Here is a 13,939-nt window from a genome sequence, read left to right as displayed (position 1 = left end):
ATCCCAGTGCCTTTTCTGTGACGTTCGTTGAATTTAACCTCTTGGATTCTCTCTGCTACGAACAATTGTCCTCGAAAACGTTAATGCTCACAGGAAAGGGAAACCAAATTTCAAGTTGAATGTTGTGTCACGCCAATAATAAGTCATCAGCACCTTTCTCTATAGATTTACTGTTTTAAAATGTATTTTTTATATTTTTCATTTAACATCAAATATCAGTTGACGTTTTTAACCATAAATTACCCTTAGAATGCTTGTCATGTCTACAATCGTCATAAAAATACGGTTGCAGCTACAGCACAAGTCACAATAGGCCTAAAAGTACCTAATGTGCACGCAAATGATTACAATTAATACATTAATGTAACGAAATATCTATAAATTACATTACAGTTTTTTAAAAAATAAATCTTGATGTTTTTCCACAAGAGCTTGTAAATGCAATGACACCACTAAATCATTTCTGTCATTCAGTTATTGTAACGACTTGCTTGTTTACTGATCAGACTCAAGAGTCAACCGTCCGTCTCTTGGGTACCCGTGTGCGCATGGCCGGGCAGTGCGACATCTAATGCTTTGTCTATGTCATGAAGACTCCATTTTAAATGCCCAGGTTAGAACATCTATTCTGATTACACACTCTTGCTTGTGTCTCTATTACCGATAAAGTTGGTATAATGCATATAACAAAAAAAAAGGTTGAAATGTTTTTGTTAGCATTCGTTACATTCGTGCATGTTAACGTCATTTTAAACTTAAACAGCTCGTCTGCCTGGACTGATCTTTTGTTCAGAATGTATTCCACGAAAAGATGTCAAATTTTTAATCACAAACTTTTGGGTTTGCTGCATAGCACTGAATATAATTAGAGCACTGCAGTGCTTTGAGTGCTCACTTGATTGCAGTCTTACGACTTTGATGTAACCACCAGACCATATCCCTGCTGTGTTTTCAGTCTCCCGAGGGCATTGATACAATGGTGGGGAAAAGAAACAGCATTGGATGGATAGGTTATGGTTAGTAAAGGAAACCAAGAGCATTTCATATCTTAAATTCAAGTAAAATTTGACTATATGCATGGTGTATTTTCCAGTTATTTTTTCCCTGCAGTATAAACTAAAAATCTCCTGCAGAGATATCAAAGGTTTGTCTCACACATTAGATGGGGGGCAGTGGAGGCACTATCTTTGTAATGAGCGTTTAATCACTGATTTGTCAAAAGGAAAGATAAGGAGAGCAGGAGTCGATATCTTTTTCAATCATGCAGCCAACTCTTGGTTCAAGACACAGACCCTTGGACTGCTGCTGCTGCTCATATTTTACCAGTCTTTTCTCAGTAGAGCTTAGACACTATTTCTTTAAACCTTTTTTCTTGCTCGTATGTCTCTAATGAGCTTTTATCTCATCAAATAGAAACATTCCCTTTCTTTTCTATATGGTGTGAGGTGTTAGTTATCCTTTTTATTATGCACCCTATTGATCCATAACATTTTTCAGCACAATACTTAATAATAATAATAATCGCTTACACTTATATAGCGCTTTTCTAGACACTACACTCAAAGCGCTTTACAGGTAATGGGGACTCCCCTCCACCACCACCAATGTGCAGCCCCCACCTGGATGATGCGACGGCAGCCATAGTGCGCCAGAACGCTCACCACACACCACCAATAAGTGGGAAGGAGAGCAGAGTAATGTAGCCAGTTCAGAGATGGGGATTATTAGGAGGCCATGATTGGTAAGGGCCAATGGGAAATTTGGCCAGGACGCCAGGGTTACACCCCTACTTCCACAATGACCTAGAAACAAAAGGTATAACTGTTTTTTAAATTACTTTTAAGCTATGCAGAATATACTATATGTGCTTCATATACTACATGCTCAGAGAATATCTGAAGTGCAAACAAATAGACTTAAAGTTCCCATTTGTATAACCTAGCTCTGCAGGCCCTGCCCAGCCAGAGACCACTGCTGTATAATGAATCAAGGGTTCCTCAGCTGACCTAACCCTTCCCGCACTTTAGATGCCCATTTAAATTCCCATTCATATGCCCATGTTTCTTCCAACGTTTTAATATACGTAAGTAAGTACTGTAGGTGTGACAAATTTAAGTGAACAAATTTGTTTTTGTGGGACTGTGTGCTTACGTTTTCTTTCTTTTTATTAAAACAGAAACCACTCCCATTGTGAATTAGACCTTCATAAGACCCGAATCAACAGATTGTTTGGAACTCTCAGGCATTTAACTATGTCCCTCAGCCACCACATTGAAAACATTCATAAGTATTTTCATTTTTTTTTGTGTGGGATTTTCATTTCTCACTTCTCAGTTTTTCTTATTTCTTTGATGCGGAAAGCATCAGTAAAATAAATAAATACATGAAGTATCAAAAGCGTTTTCTACCCAAATGATACAAAAGTGCTTTACATAACTCCCAATAAAGCATTTACAGCTTCAGTATTCATTCACTGTGTCACATTTGGATGAATCTGTTTTCAACAGTATATTTTATGTGTACTGAAACCATACCCCAAGAGACGTGAATGGCTTTAACTCACTTTGATTGTGTCTGTCGCATTGTTGTTTCAGCTACAGGATAGGGCAGTTTCTCAGCAATAAGGACTTTGAAAGAAAGATATAGGGAGAGCAAGATACATAAAGATATATAGTAAAATGAATCAGTTGATGCATTCCGAAAGTATTGGGACAGCAAAGTCAAATCTGTTATTTTTTTATTTCCAATCAATTTGTATCTGTGATCATGATATAGATATAATTGATAAGTACAAAAGCAATTCATTTTGGGGGTAGTTCCATGCATATGTTTGGTCATACTAAAACAGAAACCTACTTTGTGTTCAAGCCTGTGATTTCATGTAACCATAAGCACTGAGTGTAAATATTTGGACACATTCATATCCTTTTGATGCAATAACTGCATGAAGTCTGTAACCCGTTAAGCCAACAAAACTCTTTGTGTAATAATCTGAGATGCTTTGCTTCTTTGATGCTTTGCTGCAGCTACTTTGAATTCTTACCTATTCTTGGGCTATTCTGCCTGCCATTGTTTCTACAGCACGTGAAATGCATGCTCAGCTGGATTTAAATCCAGACACTGACTTTGCTAGTTCAAGATTTCCTACTTTTCTTCTTCTGACAAACTTCTTAATTACATTGGCAATGTGCTTTGTGTCATTGTCATGCTGTGTGGTGAAGCTCTACCCAATAAGTACTGTAGGAAAATATTTTTCTCTTACATAAGAGATTCAAAATTATTTTGTAAATTTTAGAATTCCTTCTGTGTCTGCCATTATTTACATCATAAATAAAGACAAGAGAGCAAGTCTCAGAGGCAGAACTAAAGCTTCTAATATAATAAAATGCATTTAAAGCATTACCATGCTACAAAGGAAACATGGGAAAATGGAAAATCTAATTTTAAGTTTTATACTCTAGATGATCAACACTTTTACATCATCTAACTTTAACCTGATTTTAAAATAAAGTAATAACTTTGGAACTATTTGCCAAATTTAATTGTGGGAACTTGAATTAGGCCTGAACATGTCTGTTTCACTCAGGAACAGTCAGTGAAAAATTGGATTTCTGAGCAATGATGGGCACTGCTGTTCCACTTCATCTTCATTTCTGCTGTACAAAATGGAATCTTTAGACTTATTTTATTCTGATGACTGATTATTCATTTAAGAGAAAGTGGGGAGAGGCAGTGGCAGAGTCAGAGGAAAGGGAGAAAACACATGAAAATGAACTATTTATAAGGCAGATGTGAAAATAATTACTAGTAACTTATTCTTGGGGAACTGAAAATGCTACAGAGCAACGGGTTTTCATTGAGAAAGGAAAATCACTGTGATACTATGATATCTTCTAAACAGGGAAAATAGGGGTTTAAACCCCTAAATCTGTTCTTTGTTGGGAATGTCAGGATGAAGATCTTATACATGAACTTAAATTAAAGACTAAATAACATACTGAACTAGTTTCGAATTAAAAGATTAAACATGCTTATTTTTTTGCATTATTTGAATATTCTTTTCGAGATTAAAGGTTAAACCTACATTTTTTTCTCATGTTCAGTCTTAAAAAAAATCCTTAATATGTTTGAATACCTCCTCATACTCCTCTATTTCTAATTTTTTAATAGATTTTTTATTGAAAACCTCATATAGATTTTTTTTCTCTTCAGATTTGTGGGAAATCTGTCTCTGCCGTTGGCACAATCCCTCTTGACTACTGCAGGGGGAATTTGTCATCACAATCACAGATCTCAAAATGCTTCAAGAGTTAAAAAAACACATTATACATTTTTCTGTCAGTTGTTTTCTAGTTCTTTTGATCAATACAAAACTGGCAGTGAGCCAACTGCACATCCATATAATTAGCAATATCTATTTCAGAAAAGCCTTTAAAGCTTTTGAATTAATATGTCACTGGAGATACTCTAAAGGGCTCCTTCCTAACCAACAGCTCTTCATGTCTGCCCATCATGTGTCTTCACTTTAACAACCAGTAAGGAACTAACTACACAATCACAGCAAACCACCTTATAGCTCACATCCAGCAGCCATATCACCCTGCAACTCACAACTGGCAGCCTACAGAAGCTAAGCAGGTGTGAGCCTGGTCAGTACCTGGATGGGAGACCTCCTGGGAAAAACTAAGGTTGCTGCTGGAAGAGGTGTTAGTGGGGCCAGCAGGGGGCACTCACCCTGTGGTCTGTGTGGGTCCTAATGACCCACTATAGTGATGGGGACACTATATTGTAAAAGGGCACCATGCTGTGGATGAGATGTAAAACCGAGGTCCTGACTCTCTGTTGTCATTAAAAATTCCAGGCCCTCTCTCGAGAAGAGTAGGGGTGTAACCCTGGTGTCCTGGCCAAATTTCCCATTGGCCCTTACCAGTCATAGCCTCCTAATAATCCCCATCTATAAATTGTCTTCATCCCTCTGTTCTCCTCCCCAGTAAGATGATGCCATCACATCATCCAGGTGGGGCTGCACATTGGTGGTGGTGGAGGGGAGTCCCCATTACCTATAAAGCACTTTGAATGGAGTGTTCAGAAAAGCACTATATAAGTATAAGGAATTATTATTATTATTAAATGGAGAGTGGTAAAAATCAAATGGCCTCTCAGTCTCTCTTCTCTAGTCCTCGTAAGTTTTTGTTTAAAAAATATTAATATTAATATATTATCATAGAAACAAAGGGGCGAACAAAGCAGTTAAGAAACTATCCTGTCATGAATTTATTTTGGCAGCTAAAGGTGAAAGATTGAGGGAGAAGGGGAATACGAGATCACCTAGAGGTTCAGTGATAGGGAGAATAGCCCAGCTCATGACTGTCCATATTGCATCTTGATGCACTGCTGTTTACCCAGCCAGCATTTATCACGCCTCTGGGCCGTGAGGAGTGGGGGTGTTTACTGCAAGCTGAAGATGCGGTGCTCATCACCTTTAAACCAGACTAGTGCGTGCTGTTGTTGGACAGCCTCAGGGCATACTAATGATGGCAGACAGTGAATTCTTGGGATGGAAAATACAAGGTTGCAGACCTAACCTGTTGTTTTGGCCGGGACTTTTCCTGTCATAGTACACGGAGAGGTCTCATGCCAGCATCTGCTTTTCCAACCTCCTCACATGGCTTCCAAGTGATGATTCCTTTCTCTTCTTTTTTATGTTTGGAACCACTGCTGTACTGAAATGGAAATGTTGCTTTTCGTGCCCCTGAGGTGTGACTGCTATGCAAGGTTAATGATTCTCTATTTTACTCAGGGGTTTAACATTAAAAATTACAGAAAGAGTGCTTCATGCAAAATTTCTCTTTAAAGAGGCAATTTCTCCTTCTATTTTATATTATTTGCCAAGATGATGACCTCGTACTATTTAGTCTATTATGGCCTATGGGTTGTTTTTTTAATGCATCAAGAAACACCCATGCAATTTTTTTTAATGTTCTGAAAATAACAGCCTGGCTGAGTTTTTTAGAGGTTTCATAAAATCAATAAATTTAATTGTTATGAGAAGGGTAGTAATATCAAACAAAAAAAACATTATGTCAAACCAAAATCCAACAGCATTGATTGGAGCTTATAAACAAAGCATTTTAGACCATCGAGCATTGATGCAAAATGACACTTCTACTTGAATCACAAATCAAGGACATAAATATTACTTTTATGTTAACAGTGTGCGTTTTGTCTCATCGTGTCCTCCAGAAACAAACAGCAGTTAACCTGCTACATCAGCAGAGAAAGAAAGCAGAACAAGATACAAATCAGATACTCTCTGTTGTGTGTAAGCATGTGCAGGAAAAAAGAAAAAAGCACCATGGAAGCTGTTTCTAGAGAAAATAATGCAAAGCAAACCACACAACCACACAAGAGATTTCAGGGGCTAGTGTAATCACCGGTAGGGTTAACTAGAAATAAAGAAGTGGATGAGATTCTCTGTAGAATATCTTGTATGGAATTACAGTACTCAAGTGTGAATAGAGAGTAAAGGCTTTGATAACAGTCTTTACTCTATTTAATAATAACATTTTGTTACGATTACTCTTATAATAAAATGCATATATTGTACATAGCGCTATTAATCCCAATGGATCCCAAAGTGATTTACTTATAGGAGGGATCCCACTTCATTGACTGCTGAAGTAACTTGTGGCAGACACTGTGTGCCCGCCATTCCACTACACAGCAGTTCAGGAGGAGGAGTGAGAAACTGTTTCACCAACCGAAGGAAGAGGTGAATTTAGGGTGGTCACTGTGGGGTCAGCACCCCTACATTTACAAGCAATGCCGTGGTATTTTTCATGACCAGGTAGTAAGGGCCCAATTTTTATATCTCATCTGAGGAAATGGCATTTCCTAAAGCACAGTGTCTCCAATCACCTTACTCAGGCACTGGTTTTGGAAATTGGTCAGGAGAGAAGAGTGCCACCTATTGGTCTATCAAGACACTTGCAGCAGCAACAAGAGGTGTGTCATCCCAATACGTACTGTAGGTAAAATCAGGCTACAAGGTGTTAGGCAGCAGCAATGGGAACATCTTATCTATATTTAACTTACAAGAAGTTAATGATTGAAGGATTTGGGTTAGATTTTAGAAATCTGCCAGTTCCTCTTAAAAGCCACTACTTTTGTTTGACATTAAGTCTTAGTTCTAACATTTGTATATTGTATATCTCACTGCCCTTCATTTGTACTTTGTCAAAAGCAGAGAGAAAATGAAAGATTAGCCAGGGTTTAGGAAAGGTCTATAACCTTATTTAACTTGAAAAAAGAAGCCAGAAAATAAGGACTAGAAAGGCTCAAAGCAAAGGATTCCAAACACTGCAAATGGTGAATAATAGAGCTTTTTCCTATGTATAACAGCTGCTAGCAATTTCATCTCTTATAGTTCTCACTTAGAAAAGGCTTGTCCTTGAATCTACAGAGCCTCTTGCATACTCTCCAACGGAAGCTGAAAAAGATTTACTGCTAGGCTCTTAAGTACCTGCATGTGCCTCCCCTCAGCATCACCACAGTTAGACAAAAGAAGGGCGTCTTAGCAAGGAATCACGTGATTCACCATAAGACAAAACAGTAACAGTTTAGAGAAGGAACGGATAATAGGTTTATTCCATGCTGAAAAGAGAAGAAAGAAAACAACATTTCGGCTGTGGAGCCTTCTTGGTTTACATATGTTTTACATATGTTTTGTGCTATCTACTATAAGATAATTGTGGTAAATCATTCATTCTTAATAAGTGACTGTTAGTTTACCAAGGACAAGGACATCTAAGATTTGCATGTTTTGTGTTTGCAATACTGGTGAGATAAGTTTGGCTTGACCCGTTTGGTTAATGGGTAGCCTCCTGGCCACAGGAACGAGGAGCCTCAAACCCCATTCAGATGGAGAGAATCAAGGGGTAGCTGTAAGGTAGAGATGGGATAGAATAGGAATGCCTGAGACAAATGCAAAGGAGGGGATATATGTGTTCAATATATAGCTAATTTTATAATGATTGTGATTAGGTAGAGCTGTGTGGGATTGACCTGTCGTTGTTATCTCCCCCGAACTCCAGTTAATAACTTCCATGTCATGCTCAGTAGGAAGACCAGTGTAAAGTGAAATTGAAATAAGCATCAGTACAGGAATTGGAAAAAAAAAAAGAGAAGTTCTGGCTAAATTGATGCCACATGTGGTTGACCTTTCAGTATGCTGTACAAAGGGAAGAAAGAGTCTGAATTTTCTCAGAGATGTTGCTTCGCCGGTCTAAGAAGAGATCATTTCCTGATAATAATAGAGCATTCATAAGACTGGTTTTAGCCCTGTTTATTAGTCACTGATGGCTTGTTTCTCCTATTTTCTCCTGTTTTCTGAAGGATTGTAGGGGATTTTCACAAGTATTTGTTTTTCCAAAGTGATAGGTAGTTTCCAGACAAGAAGGTCATAGCAAGGCTTTTTATGGTATGAAAAAAGGAGGGGATTATAATACATTAGTTCTTTGAATCTGAAAAGATACTTGTGTGTTGTGGTTTCTGCCATTTTTTTTCAGAATAATTTTAGTTCTTAAGCAGTCTCCAATGATTCATCTGATTTCATACCTGGCCTGCAGAATTATTACGCTGAGAGTTGAAACTGCTCGTAAACAGTCTGTCTCAGCACATAATACCTTTATCTTCTCCAGTTCTATGCCAGACAGGTTTCTCTTTCTCTCTCTCTAAAGACAAACTGATCAGGAGCTGCAATCAAAAGCTACAGATAATAGAAGTAATATTTATGTTTGCCTTTATTGAATCTTACTCTGTATGTACTGTATATATATTCAAATCTCCTCAAAAACAAATGGTGTTAAATGCAATATTCCCCATACTTGGAAATCTTGTTTTCCATTGTGATTCTATGTTTTCATTTAAATAAATATGAAACACATAATCAAACAAAAAAACAGTTGTTCAAAGAAATCTGAAAAGGTTAGCAAATTATTCAAAATAAAGCAAAGAAGGAAAAAGGCGAGGCGTGAAATCTAATTAAAAAACATGTTCATGAAGGTTCGGCTACAATAGACCAAGAAAACTAAAAATACATCATTCAAATACAATAAGGAAAATAGTAAAAAATAAAAATACCTAAAGTTACTGAGGCATTACCCTCAAAAGGGCTTTTATATGTGCATAAGGACATGCTTCATCCAACATGATTAAAGTACTCCTTTATTTCAATGCATTTTAGAATTTTGAATGCTTTGTATTAAGTCTCCTCAAGATTGAAAAGGCCCAGTTCTTTCAGCTTGTCAGTGAAGGACTTTTCCTTAAGTCCTGCAATGTACATTCTTTGGTTGCTCTACTCTGTACAGAATAGCAATGTTTTTTTACTTACTAATATATTGTATACCTTTACCATAACATCCCTTCATTTAAATACTGTGCTTTTAACTAGATATCTTAGCATTTGCATTATTTATTTCCCCACATTGTCCTGAAGATAGAAATGATCTGTCAATATAAATCATAATTAGCCTCTTCAAGCCCAGGGCTTACAATTTTGTATTTATAAGTATGTATTTTTGATAACTGCATGTGACACTCTGCACTTGTCTGCATTAAATGTCATCAATTTCTGTGTTCAGCCAGTCTTGGATTTTATCTAAAGCTTTTATCTAAACATTTTGGGGTTTCATCTGCTGATTCTGCTCCTTTATGATACCAAAAGGAGTCACTGTTGTAATCTACAGCGAAATGAACTTTATTGAAGACTAGGTAATGCATGTGAAATGACGAAAAAACTATATATTTAGTATTACAAGAAGTACGAAAAAATTGAGATCTAAATAAAGAGGTCACAGCCCTTACTGGGGATTCTACCTATCCTGAATTAGCAACCCTGTAGGCACATTCAGGATCTGAAGGCCTGTTGTCATGTCAGTTGCTGTGACAAATTTGGCTTCAATTCTTATATGGTTCTTGTTTTTAGAGCTTCAGGTTGCCAAAATATTCCCGTAAAAGAGGTACAGTGCAAGTATTTAAACAGTCTAACTATCACCATAAACGGCTGTGAGGCTTTTGACCTGTCATTGCATTTGTCTAGCTTAAACAACAGTCATGATGAAACTACAAGTAGTGTACCTAATCTCTCAAAAAAGGCTTCAATCATCGGTTGATAGAAAGCGTTTTAGTGTTACATCTGTTAAAAGTAGATAGCAGATTTGTTGTCAATCTATATTAAAACAGAAAAAAGGTCCTTTATGAATTCTGCTGCATCCATAAAAAAACTGTTGCTAGGTAACAGAGTCTAGAAATAACCTTCAGTAGATGCGGAATGTTGCGACTTAATCAATTGAATTTTGGGGTGAACTCTCACAGGTACTTTAAAAATAAGTAAGCACCCTGGATACATCATGTTTTATTGTATCATTTCTGAATTTGGAAGGCTTCAATTATAAGATTCTTGGCTGAACCTTTAACACCAGCTGAAAATAATAATTCAAATTTCCATCACTGATATATCAATGATGGCATTTCAGTTGTGACACTGGCTGTTCTGTGTTGCAAAATGGTTAATTATCTGTTTGAACTGAGTCAGGAAAGATGCACTGAAATATATATTTAATGTCAAAAGTCCTATAGACATTTTTTTTTTGCATTCAATGAATGCAGCAGAACACAAGTAAATGCATGTAATATTATTTACAAAAATGACAGACAGTATTTGATCTATTTGTAAAAAAAATATAAAGTGTCTTTTTAAAAAGAAATGTAAACCTTTTTATCAGTTTCTACTAATGAACAGCTTGTCAGATTATCACAAGTGCCACTATTACTGTATAATTAGTTTTCTGAAATGAATGTAGAGCAAATACATATTTCCAAAACAAAATGAGGGGCATGATATTAAAGTGGTTTTTATGTAAGAAGGTTGATTGACTGCTGAAAACTAGCATTTATTTAAAAAAAAACATTAATAATGCATGGTTGAAATAATTTTACAATGAAAGATTTATAAAAGCTTCATGAATAGCAGATTTATGCCTGGGTTATTTTTAATATAGTCTAGAAATACATGCATTTAATTATTTGATGTTTGTTCCGCATTTATGTATGTAAAATGATAATTGCACCACTGATCACTCTCTTCAATTATTGCTACTAGTCAGCTTTCATCTAGGTAGTGACAGCTTTGTTCATCGATTACTGTATCAAATGACAAACCCTGTTACAGCAGGATGTGTACTCATGATGGACGATAACATTTTTTGCATTTACTGTGCACATCCCCGTTGTGAAAGCAACAGTCAATTACAGTACTTTCTCTTCCTGCGCAACGTTCAACATCCTCAACCGGTCCTTACATGCCTCACAGTCACACGCTCCAGTCGCTAAAAATGACATCTAGGGATCCATGTTGCAGCTGAGAGATACAGGAAGAAGTATTCCATTGCCATACTGTTAAATTCTGACCTCCCGACTTCCTCGAGGCATGACAAAGTTGTCCAAACCGCGAGTGATTGAACAAAAAGTTCTGTGTTGCATGGAGGCATTTACATTTAAGCAAAATATATATTTTCTTTCCCCTCTCTTTGACTGCCCGTAGGCCATAACATAAATGGATGAAGATCATAAATTCAATGGAACGTATTATATAATAAACCCACCTGCTGCCTTCTGTCCTGCCTTTCCAGATTTGATAACAGATTGGGAAAAGAGCGGTGCCAGTTTAAGAGCTTGCTCTGTGTGGTAGTCAGGTGGCCCTAATGTATTTGACCCCAAGGGGAAGAAAGCTCTTGGCCATTATTTTTACAGTTAGAGAGCAGCTCAGTTGGAGTGATGCGCTTTCAGAGCAGCCATTCTGTGATTACAGCCTCCACCTGTCTCATTCAACAGGTTGGCACAGCAAAAGCTTTCGTTCTGTCCAAATTCCCTTTACACAATTGGCAACAAGATGCGTGCGCCTGTCTGGAAACAACAGAGCTGGCTCCTTGTGAATTATAAGTCTTCAATGTCATCTGGATGCCTCGGATAGTGTTTCTTAGCAACAGCTGCTTTCTGACAATTGTTATTCTAGTGAAGTTCAGACAAATGCAGCACATTCCAAATGAAGCACATTTGACTCATAACATGGCTTTAATATTAGATGCATGTTTTCTTTCACTTTGGCAATGTAAAATAATTTTTGAGAGAGTTCAGTGAATGAAGAGTTACACTGTGGAAGCGGTATACTGCCTTTTTTAGGACTTTACAGGCCTGCATTTTAACCTCAAATTGCAGACAGCATTGCCCACTGGAGCTGAGATAGGAATCTGGTCTCACTACTATAGCACTTGTAAAAATAAATTACTGAAACACAGAAATGATCAAACTAATCAATTCCAAATGTTTACCAATGGGAAATCTAGAATGTATCATTTACATACATATGAAAATGTATTAAAATATAATTGTGACCTATTACAGAAAATATTTCCCTTTTTAATACATACGCTTTTTTAAAAGTTGGCTCCAGTTTCTCTCCTCTCTTTCTAATCTTCTGACATATGCACATCCAAGCATGATTAATTACAAGGAACGCCATCTTTTTCTGATATAAAGGAAGCAACTGCAGCTTTACAAAACTGGTGGGGTATGGCGGTAGACAGAGTCTATTTGTAAAATTACTCTTTAAGGAGAACAAACATATGATTTTATTCTCTTTTAAAACGTGTGATGTATTTTCTGTCTTGTACTGCAGTCGACATTAAATAACAGAATAGACAACGCATTACTTTAACCTCCCACTCACAAAGATGGACTCTATATAGACTTCTGAAATATGGCCTCCTGAGTGGCTCACAAAAGACTCATCTCCCAGCTAGGCTGTGTACAGCCCTGATGATATTCACAAGCAGAGCTGACATTTGAAACAAGTCACAGATTCAGGTGACCATGACAAAACGTACTTGAAAAATTTTCAGGGCATTCATCATGTTGACGCATTAGTGTGAATGAGCATATTGAGTGGTAATTGCTTCCCTGTGAAATGCGACAGGCTGCAGGAAGTTTGAGGAGCCTGTAGCAAGGCTGGTTATTAAAGTGCAGCTGACAGACGGCCTTCATAAGATGATAGATGTTCTCCCGGGTTATGGCATCGTCAGGCAAGCACATATTAACTGCAAATCACAAACAAGAAGACTAGAAAACAAGAAGAAAACAAAACCAGACTAGCTTCTCAAGCTCTCTAATCTCACATTCTTGTTATCCGTCATTCGTGATTGTGATATGTTCACTAAACAACAGATGTGCTTTGACCAGAATTTTAGATATTCATAGTTTTGATGAACAGCTGTCTAGATGTTTTCAGAGAAAGTCTGTTTTTTAAAACACTCAGAGATGTTTTAAGGGTTGTCTGAATCCTGTGTATTATACCAGACAATTGAATTACAATACACTGCACATGAACACTGCGTATCTTAATTTAACACACAATGTAATTACAGTACTAAAAACAATGTCATTCATCTTATCACATTGTTACAGGATCATTTAAGGTTTCTACAGATAATTTTGAGAATAAGACCCTAACTTGAACTTTAACAAATCTTCCATTACTACTGATATACAGTATACAGTACATATACATAATGAATATATATACAGACATAAATGCAATATATATATAGGCTTTATACCTATATATACAGTATATTGGTATAATAGTTTTTGGATATTTGTGCTGACCTCTGTCAGACAGGGGAATTATTCAGGACTGTCCTGGAAGAGAGTTGAGAGACATTGACACTGTCCAATTTGCAAACACAATTTATTGAGACAATTATAATTCAGGAACAGGCTTGTACCCAATATTTTACACTTTGTAAAAGTGATGTGCAGTCACATTATTGGGATCAAATGCGCTACCTGTTGAAGAAAACAAGTAATTCCATAAGTGCTAAAA

The 13,939-nt window shown here is 36.8% G+C and overlaps 1 protein-coding gene across 1 annotated transcript in view; it reads left to right on the top strand.

Annotated features, from left to right (window-relative positions):
* nmnat2 (nicotinamide nucleotide adenylyltransferase 2) overlaps positions 1-13,939 on the top strand; it is a 65,222-nt gene that overhangs the window by 2,629 nt on the left and 48,654 nt on the right. The gene's annotated exons all lie outside the window — the stretch shown is intronic.

The sequence above is a fragment of the Atractosteus spatula genome, chromosome 11 (genome assembly GCF_055471065.1).
Source record: "Atractosteus spatula isolate fAtrSpa1 chromosome 11, fAtrSpa1.hap1, whole genome shotgun sequence".
Classification (NCBI taxonomy): domain Eukaryota; kingdom Metazoa; phylum Chordata; class Actinopteri; order Semionotiformes; family Lepisosteidae; genus Atractosteus; species Atractosteus spatula.
The sequence above is the reverse complement of the archived record's forward strand: the minus strand, read 5'-3'. Positions and strand labels throughout refer to the sequence as shown.